Genomic DNA, 15,914 nt, shown 5'->3' with positions numbered 1-15,914 from the left:
GGAAGACAACACACATTTGCGTGTTCCTTAATCACTCTCCAACCTCTCTCCTCATCCATAATCAAAGGTCCAAAAACAAAGATTTAAGGCGCCAAATCAAAGAGGTAACATCCCTGACTTGTTATCTAACCTCTTTAGCCTTCAAATTGATGTTTAATTTGAGAATTAGGACCTGGAACATGTGTTTACGGCCAAGGATCAAGCTTGGGCCGTAAACACTTGAAAATGGGGTTTTTAAGCCAATTAACCCTTCCAAATCATTGTTGGGACTTAGATACGACTTTGAGACTTACAAATTGGGACTTGAAACATTTAAAACATGAAATTTGAGGGACAAAAGAGAGTTTACGGCCAGGGCATGTGCTTGGGCCGTAAACTCCTCAAACATGGGGAGTAAACACCATATAACATGTTAGAATGCCTTGAAACTCAACCAATAGCCTTGGAATAAATCATAGAACCATCTAAAAATAGTTTGGAGACCTTAAACATATCAAAACACCACATATAAGAGTTTATGGCCATAGAACATATTCCAAGGCCGTAAACTCCTAATTATAGGTCATTTGATGCCCAAAATTCATACCAAGGCTTAGAAAAATTACTAGAATCACATGTGATTGCTATTAGTGCCTCAAATCAATTTCTCTTGACCATAGGAGAGTTTACGGCCGTAAACTTCAAGTTTACAGCCGTGAACTCCCTTTTGAATGGTATAAGTTCCATTAAATCATTCCATGGCATTTTAGTAATTCATTCCAACAATCCCCAAGTCCAAACAAGCCATTAAACCCTCAAAATCACACCCACATGAGTTCACGGCCGTGAACTCATGTATATGTGTGTTATATGTCCGTAAACTCCATAAAATGTTTACTCTTGGGGAGTAAACTCAAATCCCAAGTCCCTAGTATCATATCACGTCCGAAGATGTCACCCGGGTCACTCCAAACGCTCATTTTGAGGTGTTTAACCTCGTTGGAGTGTAATGTTCCATATAATTAGTGATTGTAAATCTAATTGGATATATATGGACATTATTACATTTTACATAGGGACATCGCGAGTAATCAAGCCCCGAACCAATGTCTAGTGTCCGAAACTGTCGCATTCCCGAGTCTGGTGAGTTCATTCCCCTACTCTTTTTCACTGTTTTTCACTGTTTTCAGGGGGAACACAAGCAAAGTACAAGGGTTTCTTGTACACAAAAACTTGTTTTCGTGTGTGTATTTCACATTTTATATGCTTTTCATACTGATTGATACAACTGATAACCATTCAAACATGCAGATCACGTAAACATTTATTTGTGAAATGGGTTTTATAAACTGTTATGTTTCATATATTTCACAAATGGTTTTTTACAATTTATCAGTTAAAAGCATGACATTAGAACACATGAACAATATAACTTGTACATTGTTTTTCCTCGGTAACACTCCACAGAGATACGCGAGTGGAGGACTATCATATTATTACTAGTAAATTTGTTATTCCTGTATGATTGGAGACACGTCCTCGGCGAACACTCCACAGAGATACGCGAGTGGAGGACTACACCCATAACCAGAATCTCTGGGATTTAGAGAGCGTGACTTGAGTGTATAGATCTATACGGGGCTGACTACCCCACACCTGGCTGCTAGCTACAGCCGAACCGAAATGGTTCAAGGGTGACGAAAGTCATAAGGATGTGGACTACTTATTGCCACAGGTTTAGTCTATCGTATGGTTATGGAACTCGCAATTAGGATAACAGAGATTTACTTATAGTAATAATGAACAACTTTATACACTTCACAAGATATCCAGGTTTCGGAATACATCTTTTACATTCATAACCAACATTCAGGAAAGTATGGGACTTTCCTGGGAAACCTTGTACATAACCAGGTCTAACCAGAATACATATTTTACAACTTTTACAAAAGGTAACCAACATTCAGGAAAGCATGGGGCTATCCTGGGGAAACATTTACATAACTAGATAAGTGTAACAAACTGGATAACCTTACATCTTTGACAAATGGTAACATACAATCAGGAAGGTATGGGACTTTCCTGGGGATCCATTGGTACATAACCAGAACAGTATAACAAAATAGATAACCTAAATGTACATTTTCACAATGGTAAACATGTTTTCAGTGTACAACTTTACTTTACATAATGTGAAACAACAACCAACCTTTTTAAGAAAATGTGAGATTTTCTTGGCGTGTGTTACATTTTCAGAAACAGAAAGGAAACATGAACATTTTCACAAAACAAAAACCACTTATGAACTCACCAGCGTTATGCTAATTTTCAAAACCGCTTGTGTTCTCAGGTCAACGTTAGAACAGGTACCGAAGATCCTTTTTGCCAGAAGTTGGAGTTCTCAAAAGACCCGTTTCATTTTGTTCATATATATACTATGTATCACAACTGTACAACTTTACTTTTGAAACAATTGTAAAACTTTTCTATATGTAATGTAATGGTTGTTCTACTTTACTTACTATGTACATTGGATTTGATACTCAACATGGAGTCAACCCTGGAAATGTTTCCGCCTTCGGTTTTCGGGGTGTGACATGCATGTACACTTAGGAAGTGTTAGAATGCTCAAAAACCCATCAGGATACACCTGTGATTATTTGTTCATGATTTAACTGGACAATGTGGGATATCTCCTTCAAATCAGGTATGAAACTATAGTCATGAAATGGAAACTGCTACAACATAAAATCTGTAATATTTCTTATAGTTTTGGATGTTATATGTAATTTTTTTTTAAATAGGTACCACATGAGATCAATTGTTTGGAGCTTCCCCAAATTCAGCATGAACATTTACCTGATCTGGACAGAGTTTCTGCTCTACTTAGTGGTTACTTCATCTTCTTATGCTTCTACTTGCAGCTTCAACCTTCAAGTATGTTAACTAGGTTTTAATTATTTCTCTTTATTGTGCTTTTAAGGTAGCAACCACTACTTTTGATTAGATCATCATCACTTCATGTGAAGCAACCCTTGTCTTTCTTGATGTTGGTAAGTATGCACACAACTTTCCTCCATATAATAATAAGTTACATTTCCTTCTATATAACTTTTTAATCATTTTTTTAAGGTGCAAATATACAATCTTATAACTTTCTACTCTATGTGGTGTGAATATCAAATTTAGACATTCTCTTTTGTTTTCTCAATAAAGTTCAAAACGGAAGACAAAAAGCTTGCGAAAGATCAAAATCTTCATAAGAACTCAATCTCTGATGAAGAAACGAAAAGAAGACAAGCAGAAACTACAAACGGCTTTTGATGGGCAGGAAAGAGATATCAAGGTATGATCTATATTGTAATTCAGATTCTATCACTTTTATTATGTAAAATTTTGATAAATTCTTGGCATCTCTTGATTTCACAGGAGCTAAAACAAACTCTTACAATCACAAAAGCTGGGTTGCAGTTCATGCAAATGAAATTCCATGAGCAGTTAAGAATCTTGGTAGATTTTTCAACAATTTCCTCTCTCTCTTTTCCATTATATCATCATTCTAAAATCTTGTTGTTTCAGGTCTGCACATTCATGGTCTAGCTATCGCTGCTTCTGGGTATCATAGAGTTCTTGACGAAAAATAAAAGCTATATAATCAGGTCCAATATATTGTTGTTTTAGCTCTGCACATTCATGTTTTAGCTAGTGTTGACCTAGTTTTCATTTAACTAATCTAGTTGATTTATTTTCTTTAAATAGGAAATATTAGAGTTTATTATCCAGTGAGACCCTCCTTAGGAGGATGATCAGATCTCAAGAGTGTTGCGGACAGCAGTGGTCCCAGTGTAGCATCAAAGTTTGGTAGCAGAGATGTTGATACGTTACTACAATCTGGATTTGAAATACCTGCAGCTCAGAAGCCAGAACATGTGATGCAAGTGATAAGATGGAAGTTGAAATTAGGGAAGAAGAAACTCCACTTCGAGCTTCTAAGAGAAGCAAGAGAAATGTAAAGGATTTGCAGACACCAGACGAAGGAGTTTGTAAGAATGATGATAGCAACACTGAACATGTGTATTCAGCATCTGAAAAAAAGGAAAAGGAGGATAAGGCTTAGGGAGGGACAGAGAATGTGAAGAACAACAAGGAAACTAAAATAAATAAACTTCCTCTGAGCAAAACTAAGAAAGATATTGGTCTTTCTAATTCTGTCAAACAAGTAACCAAAACAAAAACTGTTAACAAGAAGGGTAAACCAAGTTCCAGAAGGTGTTACTATTATTTTATGCCAATCAGATCCTGTTCTTAATGATGGACTCAATGGTGAAGCTTCTAGAGAAGCTGTTCTTAAAGGAGTGAGGAAAAGGTTTATAGAGAAAGTGGTTACATTGCATGAAAATGATGATGATGTGTCTTCAAGTGATTAACTTTGTGTTGTTTTCTTAATGTTTTTTGTTAAAGTATAATAGGTTTTGTTTAGTAAGATAATCTGAGATTTTATCCCCTTTTAGATATGTTTGTTTGTTTGGCTTTCTTTTGCTTTGTCTATGTTGTTATGCAGCTGCTCATTCAATTTTTGTTGTCAGCTTTGCAAAGGAATATTGCTTTTTGGGCCTCCTGGGAAGACACTTGTTGCCAAGGCACTTGAAAATAAAGCAGGAGCTAACTTCATCAACATAACTGGTTCCACACTTACATCTAAGGTACTCTACTTACATTTCTCCACTCCCCACCCATACATATTTTTTTCACAGTTCTTAGTGATATTTTTTCCTTGTGTCATAGAATGATTGGCTCCTATCTTGTATTTTGATATTTATACACACTTTTTTTTCATGAAAAAACACATTTTAATATTTTATAATCTACATGTGTTTTAAATTTTAATATTTTATACAGGTATGGGTTGTATTGAAGCCTGGATTCTTGGCAAAAGGTATTTTACTACATGTGTATTAAATTTTAATATTTTATAACATAGATTGATGATGCTTAAAGTATTTCTGAATACTGATGTGTTGATGATGAAAACAGGTATCATGTGGAAACAAAAGCATAACAATAAGTAGAAACAAGAAGGTGCCCCTTAATAGCAATATAGTATTAGGTTAATAGTTAGGGAAAACCTCTTAATAACAATGTATAATTTTAGATCCGCTTAATATCAATGTATTATAATTTTTTGACATGAAGTTACTGGATGAAATTGATTGTTTTGGTATATATTTGCTTACATATTTTTATATTATGCGTAAATAAGTATCGTAAACACGCGTCGTAAATGGTTACTGAAGTTTATGACACGCAAATGTGTGTCATCTTCAATTATGACAGGGGTTTCCTTGATACTCATTGTGTGTCATAAACACGCGCGTCGTAAGGTTACGACACACAAATGCATGTCGTCTTCCTTTATGACATGGCCTTCCTTGATACGCATTGCGTGTCATAAATGTGCGTCGTAAATGCGTGTCATAAATGCGCGTTGTAAATAGACGATTCGCAAAAGCGTGTCGTCTCTTGTTATGACATGGACTTCCTTGACGCGCATTTGCGCGTCGTCTGAGCGTTTTACGACACACAATGCGCGTCGTAAAAGGTTGTTTTTCTAGTAGTGTCAATTGTATGTTCCTTAGTTACTCCAGCAGTAGTGTAAACCTGATTTGGTACAGTTTGTACCTTTTGGTATACCACAGCCTTTTCCTTCAAGACTTTGATCTTTTCTTTAGACAAGCGAGCGAACTTAACAGAATTTTTGGATGTAAGGACTTTTGGTTCAGGTTCGGTTTTAATAAATTCAGAATAGTCAACCTCATCCTCTACAGATATTTCACTCATGTCACTGTCCTCATCGAATTCAGATGTATTTTCAGCACTAATCTTGTTATCTGAACTTAACTTAGAACTCGATGAATCAAATTTTTGTATAGTTTCGGCCTTTATTTTCAATTTATCATTTTCATCTAGTAAGTTTCTGATCATGTCCTTGTGGTCCTTGGACTTGATAAATGACTCAATTTTGTCCAGTCCAATTTTGTCGGCTTTAGAAGTTTCTTCAGATGAGACAATTGATTCACAATTATAGCAATCAGCATCTATTTCGTCTTCCTTTAATTCAAGGAAAGGCAAAATCATTTTGTGAATTTTGTTGCCTATCCCACAATCTAAATGTAACTGAGTAATGTTCGAATAAAGATGTTTAGCAATCAAGCAAAAAATATTCTTTTGTTTCAAAAACTTTAAATCAAATCGTTTGTAGGCCTAACCAACTCTAATTCCTTCTTCTCTATCCATATCCTTCGCTCCTCACTCTTGGAAGACACCCTACTAATTTGATTAGTTGGGTTAGAATTCATGAGGCGTGTTTGTTTTAGGCTACCACTTAAATTAGAAAAGGTGAATTTTAAATCATTTAATTCTTTTTTTAGAAATGGGTATTTTAAGAGATTCAAGGATGGAATTTACCTTTTTGATCAACTGATCGCACTCGTTGATATGCTCTCCAACTGGTTTCGCAGTAAAGCATTTGTCTTCCCTTTCCTTCACTTCATCACACCCGTGATCACATAGCCTCTCATTTGTGATATTTCAGTTGTCACCATCAAACACTTTCCAAAAACTCAGAACCTTCTTCCTTTGCAACAAATGCCTTGCCATGAGTCGAATTGCGAACTTCTTCATCTTCCGGGTCAGTAGACCATACCTCTACTCCACTGAATTCGTTTTCTTCAATATTTTCCTGCATAATTAACACATGCATGGATTTATCGTTAGACTTTTTCTTCTTGGTCTCTTCAAGCTTACGCATGTAGTAAGCTTCGTCATCTTCACCCTCTTTCTTCTCATTCATTCTCCTTAGCATGCATTCCTTCGCTAGATGGTTTTTGCCATGACGTAATTACAGTCATAGCCTGAGTCACCCACAAGTTTGCTCTCCTTCTTTTCTTCATCTTTTTGAGGAGTGTTTTTAATCTCTTCTTTCACTTTCTCTGAACTGTAGCTTCCCTGCCAATTTCGGTTCTTGGCAGGGAACTTCTTTCTAGCAAACCGCTTGGGATTTGATACCATCAATGTGTATTCTTCATTTGTCAGATCACACTCATAAAGATTTGACTCTTCTTCTTCTTCTTCAACTAAATTCTTACCCTTTGACATAAGAGCCAAGGATCCCATTCCAGAAACTACCTTCATTTCCTTTGTCACAACAATTTCATGTGACTTGAGAATTCCCACGAGCCTCGCCAACGAGTAGGATTTAAAATGTTCATGAGCTTTAACTGTTGAAACCATTGCCATCCATTCTGGCCTTAGACCATTCATAAAATTGAACTTCTGCTCAATCAGCTCTTTGCCGATTCCGTTCTTAATCATCTTACTAAGAAGATGGTTATAACAATCGAATGTTTGCATGATATTTTCATCTGGCTTTTGCTTGAAGTCACCAAACTCCAAAAGTAGAAGAGTTTGAGTTGAATGCTCGAGATCCTCATCGGTGGAATATAACTCCTTAAGCATGTCCCAGATCTCCTTTGTAGTAGTGCACGAGCTCACCAGACGAAAAGTGTCATATTGTAAAGTGAATCTGATCATTCTCATTGCTTTTATGTTGCTAACCAGCTTGTCCTTCTCATCTTGAGGTACGTCTTTTATATCGATCATTAGCTGGTTGTACTCTTTCTGTGTCTTGATAGCTCTATTGGTTCTGGAGTGGACGAAAGGACCCACAGTAATAGCCTCCTAGACTAAATATTTGTTGTCCTCTGAACCAAGAACATAATCTTCAAAGTGTAGAGCCCAGACTTCATACTCTTGAGTATACAAAATTGGAATCCTCGTAGTCGAACCAATGTTGTTGGAGATGTTGATGGGATTTGTTTGAGAATCTTCGTGTGACATGATGACTTAATTTGTTTACCTGTCAAGAATCAGACTTGTAAAGCGATATTAGGGTAAAATCGAGATCGAAGAACAACGTCAATGAAGAGATGACGGCTCAACATATTCGATAAAAGCGGAAACCCTAAAGATTTTCTTCAAATAGAAGAGATGCGTATGAATTACACAGCCTCCTGCTCTGATATCAATTGATGAGATTAAAACTCTTTAAGATCAATGAGATTCTTAACAAGTAACAGAATAACACAAAGCAATTAAGAACACAAGCCGAATCAAAACTGGTGTCGAATGATTAATAAGCCACAACCTCAGAAGAACTCTATAAAGAATTGCTACTGTAGAGGTGTGGTAGGGTTACAAAATAAAGATCTTAACAACTAACTTATACACGGTGCATGCATGCACTATAAAAAGTAAACCCTAATAAATGAAACACGGCTGGACAGGCCAAGTACCGTGGAAACAATGGACTTTAGACAAAAAAAACCCAATGACACAATACTACTAACCCAAAACCCAATATTAACTAAAGTTCAAAGTGGCCAAGTCAACGGTTTACCCACCACGTCGTGGCCAACCCGATGGTCGCATCATGACAACTAGATAACAAAACAGATACGACCAAACCCCGCCACCACGTCGCGACCTCTCAGTCACCATGTCGTGATGAGCGTCAGAAACTACTTAATGGATTAAGCACTTAACCCTCACCCTCCAAAGCTTAAAAGCTCAGATCCGATTCTTCTAAAGGTCTTAATGGATAAAGTTTCCAACTTTATCCATTAGGTCATCACAATAAGCCAAGATATAAAACCCTAAGTCCAAAATGGTTATTCTAAATGCATGAACTCAAGGCTAGTCCATGCAAGCACCTTTTCATCAATCAACAAAGGTCCAAAAACTATAAAATGCACTAAGATGTTCTATAGTTCACTCTAACTCCAAGGACATAAAGTTTTTAGGACCAAAAGATCATAAAAGTGACATAAAGTAGATCTAACGAAATAATGGTCAAGTTACAAGCTTTATAACTTCTAATGATCATAAATAAGGTGAAGATGATGGATCTACACCGGAACAAAGCTCTCAAGCAACAAGAGGAACTCCTTCCTTCAACCTTCACAAAATGAAGCTCAAACACTCAATAAATACATATGGAGGCTAGGATTTGAGAGGGGGTCATTCACATACGATGTGGACTGCCAAATGAGTCAATCCTAGAAGTTAGTGCCTTTAAATAGGGCTCAATGTTTGAAGCCTAGGGTTTTGAACCTCGTCCACCACTATGTCGTGGTGAGGACCTAACCATTGGCGGAGCTTATATATGCCCAGGGGGGCTGTGCCCCCCCCCCTATTTTTTTTAATAATTAGTCCATAAGTATTAAAAGAGTTACATATTATGCCCAAAAACTATAAAGTTTGACTTTGCCCCCCCCCCCCCCCCTGTTCTTCAATTTTTATACAAATTCTATTTTCGGCACCCCCAAATCCAAACTTCAAGCTCCGCCACTGGACCTAACCGCGCCGCCGCATAATCACGTGTCTCGTGTCGTGATCAAGACCTTACTGTGTCATGGTGCAATTTAAACTGAAATCTCAACTTGCAAAGTAACGAAAAGCTTATACTTTGAACGGATGTTACATTGGTTATCATTGTGTCTTTGAGATCCCTTTATTTTCGTTCCGGATTCAAAATATGTTTAGACCGATTATATTTCTTATATATTTTTAAATGTATTTTTTTATAAATTAAGTTATATGCTATACCAAATAGATTAAAAAACTAATACTTCGAAAAAAAAGGATAAAATGTGAACCATATAAATACAATAAAGGGTATATTGAAAACTATTCAGTTCCATCCCCACTTTCGTTTTCTTTTAATTAAGAAAGTGTGCACATATATCAAGATTAATGGATCCACATTTCATCAGTCTTATCATTATCATACTTTCCATAATCTGGATTAGAGCATAATTCCATAAAGGATGCTCTAATTAGCATCGTCATATAATCTTTTTAAAATTTGGTTTTCTATACTATACTATAGAGTAAATTACACTTTTGGTCCATGAGCATAGTTTATTTTTTAGTTTTCGTTAGAAAAATCTCTCTTTGATTTTGGTCTTTAATTGATGTTTTATAACGTTTTTTGTACTTTTTTCAAATATAATGATCCAACTTTTGGACCAAATTTGCAAAAACTATTATACTCTAAGACCAAAAACAGTTATTTTACTTAAAGCATGGGTGGAATACATTACAATTTACAACCACAAACAAGAACCAAAATCCTAAAAGAAGCCTGTATATATCCTTGTCAAATTGTCTCATCTCATATACAATATACATAAAAATTATAAAAAAATGGCACTGCAAAAGGATGAGCAATCTGCAAACTTACTTCATTCTCAAGCTCACATATAAGCTTTGTAAACTCCATGTCCTTCAAATGTGCTATTGAGCTACAAATACCTGATATCACCGATTGCCATGGTGCACCAATGTTGCTCTCTGAGTGAGTAGAAGCCCTCTCCATTGCAAGCTTCTTCTTCTCGCTTCCGTCTAAATGAAGAGCCCTTAAGCGTCAAGCCATTTTGTTGGTTATTTTGATAACCAAAAAATAAACGCGGAATAAATTTTGGATCTTTAATCTCGAATCTAATTAAAATAAAAATTTATACAATAAGAACGTTTACATACCTTGTTCCATTGAGATTTTTAGATCTGGAGATTAGGATGAGTTTCCCGGTTGATCTCAACAATTCTCTCTAAATCCCATAGTAATGTGAATTCACGAGTTTTATTTGTGTATTGTGTGTGTCATCATATGCTCCTCATCACATGTATATATATATATATGGAGATATATCCTAATGTGAGAGATGAAAGGGATATTGAGGATCTTGAGTTAAATCGGAAACTCAACCCACAAAAGGTAAGTAAATATCCTATAAATCGGTCCATCAAGAATTTATATTCTTACAATAATAACCAGATTTAATAATAACATTATACATATTTATGAAGTGGTCCCATAATAATCTAAAAAAAAATTCTATTCATGTCGGATCCAATAGTGATGGATCCATGGCAACACATGAGCAAATGGTTCCAAAATGATGATGTCACCTTACACACACAGCCTATGGGAGGGACTTTTGGGATATCATCAGCCAAGACTCGAGGTTTAAACAGCTCTTCAATGAAGCAATGTCCAGTGATGCTAGGCAAATTACAAGTATCATCTTAAAAGACCATGAAGATGCTTTTAAAAGGTTAAATTCTATTGTTGATGTTGGGGGTGGTACACATTGCTAAAGCCATAGCCAAAACTTTTCCCGATGTAAGTCGCATCAATTTTGATGTTCCTCGTGTTGTCAAAGGTTTCGTAGGAAGTAAGAATTTGAGTTATATTGGTGGAGACACGTTTGAAACCATTCCCAAAATTGATGCGGTTTTGCTTAAGATATTCTTTAATTAACTCGTTAAACTTTTCCTTTTCAAATAATACATTCGGGGTCTTATTATTGACACTAGGGCTGTCAAATCGGGAAGTCGTGTCGTGTTTTTGTTTGACACGACACGACACGACACGACAAGGTTTTGGATGACACGAACACGACATGACACGATGTCGTGTTTTTTTTCGTTAACACGAAAACGAACTAAATAAAACACGACAACACGACATGACACGACAAAGATAATATTACATAACTATTAGTGTATTTCATTCATACTTAAAGATAAATAACACGACAAAAACGACAAACACGAAAAACACGACAACCACAAGCTTAATCGTGTCAATTTCGTGTCGATTTATGAACACGAACACGACACGACATCGTATTTTTTTAATCTTGACACGAACACGAATTTGAATTTCAATTTCGTCCCGATTTCGTATCGCTTCATGTATTTTTGTCGTGTCGCGTCATAAATTGACACCCCTAATTGACACATATGTCTCTTCTATATATATGTACTTTTTTAAAGAATTTTTTATGAAAGAGTTTATATATAACCGGTTTAATGCATTAAGTGTTTTTTTTTTGATAAATATTCCAGAATTTCGAATAAATACTTAGTTTTTTCTTAAGAAAATCTAACAAAAATAAAAATAAATATAATTAGCAAATAGGAAGTACATACACAATACAAAGAATTCAAATTATACATTTTGATTGGAAAATAATATTAGACACTTCAAAATATATATTTCGAACATAGGTAAAGAGAGTATTTTGAAAAACAGAAATTTATGCAAATGAGGAAAAAAAACATTATGTTGGGGGTGTTGTAACGACCCAAAAATTTAGAGGTAAAAATTTTTCTTTTTAATTCGACCAAAACATTAATTATCTTTCAGTCAGCAATCACCATCTTATCTTTCAGTCAACAATCAACATTTGTTTATCTAAATATTCAAAAGTGCTTTTATACGATAAAAATTATCAAAGTAAAATCCCAAAATCACTATGATGCGGAAACATGAGTGGATGTGTTACGATCAAGTCGGGTCATGCCCTTTCGAACTGGAAGTACCTGAAATCATAACCATAAAAACCGTAAGCACAAAGCTTAGTGAGTTCCCCAAAATACCACATACCATTGGGCCAGCACCTCACATTGGACCTAGGCCGCATATTGGGCCCAACCCACCATAATGGTCCTAGCCCTACCAAACCCTTGGGCCTAGCCCGATTATACAGATGCCAAAGTAACAAAGAGAGTTAGCACCTACATAACATACAATGGGCCTAGACCAGCATACAATAGGCCCAACCCATCATACAATGGGCCTAGCCCGCCATACAAATGGGCCTTTCCCAACATACCATGTAAGAGTCACAAAGAAAACTAGCATAAAAAACCTAATGGGCCGGCATTTGTGTCTTCAATACCTGAGTATAGTGAGGAAATTCACCTCAAGCTGTTGAATTGCACTGATGAAAGCTCAAACAGCCGATCCAAAAAATCTCCATGCTAATAACATCAAATAATACCAAATGAATAATTGGTCCTCAACCCTTAGCAGGAAATCTAGTTATATTACCCAATACTCAAGGTAAAAGTCCATTTTACCCTTTCCTCACTTGGCCCAAAATCCAAAGCCCATACCAAAAGCAACAAAAGCCCAATATGGCCCAATTTCCAAATTGGACCCAATGCCTATCATGGGCCTAATCCGAGAAGGCCCAAGATCCTAAAAGGCCCAAAATATCCATTAGTCAAACTCTGGTCAAAATTCAAGGGTAAAAAGGTCAACAAATCAAGAAAATCCAAATAGACTGAGTACGCCCTGCGTACTCAGTTGGTACACTCAGCCCAGGTTGCAAAAAACGTTCGACGTTAGCTAGTCAGTGGACAGGGGTCAGGGGATTAATCGGTTAGGTGAAGATTTATCAGGGACCATTAATTGCTAATTTGTGGAATTTTAAAAATTTTAATATGACTAATATCATATCAAAGTTCGTAAATACCACTAATATGATAACAAAATGGGTAAATATGATTAATACAACAATAATCATGCCTCAGATTGTTTCCATTGAAATAAAATCTCTTAAAAAATTTTAAAATTTCATCATTTTATAATATTTCACTCATTATGTATGCAGGGATTAATCACTAGGCACCCTCTAATCGGTCATGTAGCGCCTAGGGATTAATCGAAGATTAATCGGGACCTAGTCGGGATTTTTACAACAGTGCGCTCAGCGTACTCCAGGTTGGCTCAATACGCGTTGCGTACTAGGAGGTACCCCCCCCCCCCCCCCCGCCTGTACGCATCCTACTCATAATCCACTTAGAAAATGCCTTGATCCCTTAAGCCAAAGCGTCCAATACTCATAAATTGTTCCAAATCATGACTTAATCCATAAAGTTGTTAACTTTGAGCTTTTTCATGGCTCAAAGGGTCCCAAATCCAAGTTCTAACTTTACAACTTCAACAAGGAGCTAATATACATGCACGAGGTCATATCATCCATCAAGATTGCATTTTTATGCATTTGGGACACCTAAAGCGTCCAGATCTAAGGACCAAACTCCTGGAGCAATCTCATTCTCATAAAGGAAAACCAAAGAGACCAAAATGTGCCACAAACCACCCCAAACTAGATTTACCCATAAAGAAGACAAGATTAAAGCTTTTTACCTTCAATAGTTTTTAAATGATGAGAAGCTTCTGGATCTCCAAGCTCCACTCCAAGTGATGATTCTTCAACAAGCTCCAGTCTCTTCAAAATGCACAAAAACACTCCAAGATTCCTCACAATGGCTTAAGAACTCCAAGATGGTGGCTAAGGGTCGAAATTAGGGTTTAGGAGGTATGGAGGTTGATAAGAGGCAAGGCTCAATGAATAAAAGAAGCTTTAATAGGGCCAAGACCCTAAAATTTAGGGTTTCTAACTGAAGGGAGTACGCCTCGCGTACCCCTGAGTACACCCGACGTACTCATATGCCACCTACGACCAATACACCCACTATGTCATGCGTACTAGTCCAAGCTCCAAATTACTTCAACTTCAATCGGCCATAACTCCTTTGTTCTAAGCCCGCTTCCAACGATCCTTATATCCACAAAAAGGTAACGAGAATCTCTACACTTCTATCAACTCATACTTGCCTTAAAACTTCTTGAACTATAATCTAATTTCCATAAAATCCCGAACTGACATTTTACCAATATATCCCTTGGTTCCGAAACACAAACCGAACTCCCAAATCATCTAAATTATATTACCCACACCCAAATGGGTCTAAATTTCTTTTCCTAAAATGCCCTAAGCCTGATGATACATGATCTCCGATCACCACCACGCATTAGAAAAAGTTTCGGAACAGTGTGTTACATGTGTTATTGACACATATGTATCATTCGTATATGCATGTTTTTAAGGATTTTTTATGAATGAGTTTAAAAAAAAACCGATTTAATTCATTAAGTTATTTTTGTTTTGTAAAATATTTTAAAATTTTGAGGAAATACTTACTTGGTTTAAGAAAATTCAACCAAAAATTTAAAGAAACTTAGCAAATAGGAAGTATATGCACAACACAAATACTTAAAATTATATATGTGATTGAAAAATAATACTAAACACTTCAAAATATATATTTTAGACATAGCTACAAAGAGTATTTTGAAAAACAAAATTTTATGAAAATGAGAAAAAAAAATATACATATTATATATTTTTTATTTTTTTATCGACCCTGAATTTTAAGAATTCTAGAATTACCCATCTATGACAAAGTGTTCATTTTTTAAAAACAAAAACAGAAAGAAAAAAAAAACTTGATTATTTTTGTTAAATACTCAATTTGTAATGGTTAGTTTAATCAATATCCATTATTTCAATCTATTAAGTTGATTTGGTAAAGTAAGTTATTTTTCATTAAGTTTAATTATAGTTAACTAATTACATTATCGGACACCTAAATATATAATGAACTTATTTGTATATGTTGAATTTTGTCTTTGCGTTATGAAATAAATTAGTTGGTATTACATTAATCGAGTGATGAAGAATGTATAAAGATATTATTGCAGTGCAAAACGTCAATCCTAAGCAAGGAAAATGGAGGAAAAATCTTCATCAAAGACATGATAGTGAAGGACGTCGATGAACCGGACAAGATATTACTCGAGACTCAACTTTATTTTGATATGCTTATGATGGTCACAGTGACAGGATGAGAGAGGAGCGAAAAAAGTGGGCAAATCTCTTCCTTGAAGCTAGCTTTAGCTATTATAAAATTACTCTAATCTTTGGAATAAGATCTCTAATCGAAGTTTATCCATAGTGAATGTAAGACTTGATATCACATAGACTTTGCAACTTCAAAACTAGCACCAAATGTTATTTGTATTTTCCTTTTAATAAAATATCACACAAATGTTATTTGTATTTTGCTTTTAATAAAATATCACACATGTAGGTGTTATATAATATGTGAAAAGTAAACACCAAAAAGACTTTTCAATTGAATCAAATATGACAACTAACTTGTTTTAGTATAAGGAG

At 35.6% G+C, this 15,914-nt stretch overlaps 1 pseudogene; it reads left to right on the top strand.

Annotated features, from left to right (window-relative positions):
• The first annotated feature begins 10,242 nt into the window (after nucleotides 1-10,242).
• On the top strand, nucleotides 10,243-15,693 carry LOC111918530 (trans-resveratrol di-O-methyltransferase-like; annotated as a pseudogene).
• The last annotated feature ends 221 nt before the right edge of the window (nucleotides 15,694-15,914 follow it).

Source organism: Lactuca sativa, chromosome 8 (assembly GCF_002870075.4).
Source record: "Lactuca sativa cultivar Salinas chromosome 8, Lsat_Salinas_v11, whole genome shotgun sequence".
NCBI classification, from domain to species: Eukaryota; Viridiplantae; Streptophyta; class Magnoliopsida; order Asterales; family Asteraceae; genus Lactuca; species Lactuca sativa.
The sequence above is the reverse complement of the archived record's forward strand: the minus strand, read 5'-3'. Positions and strand labels throughout refer to the sequence as shown.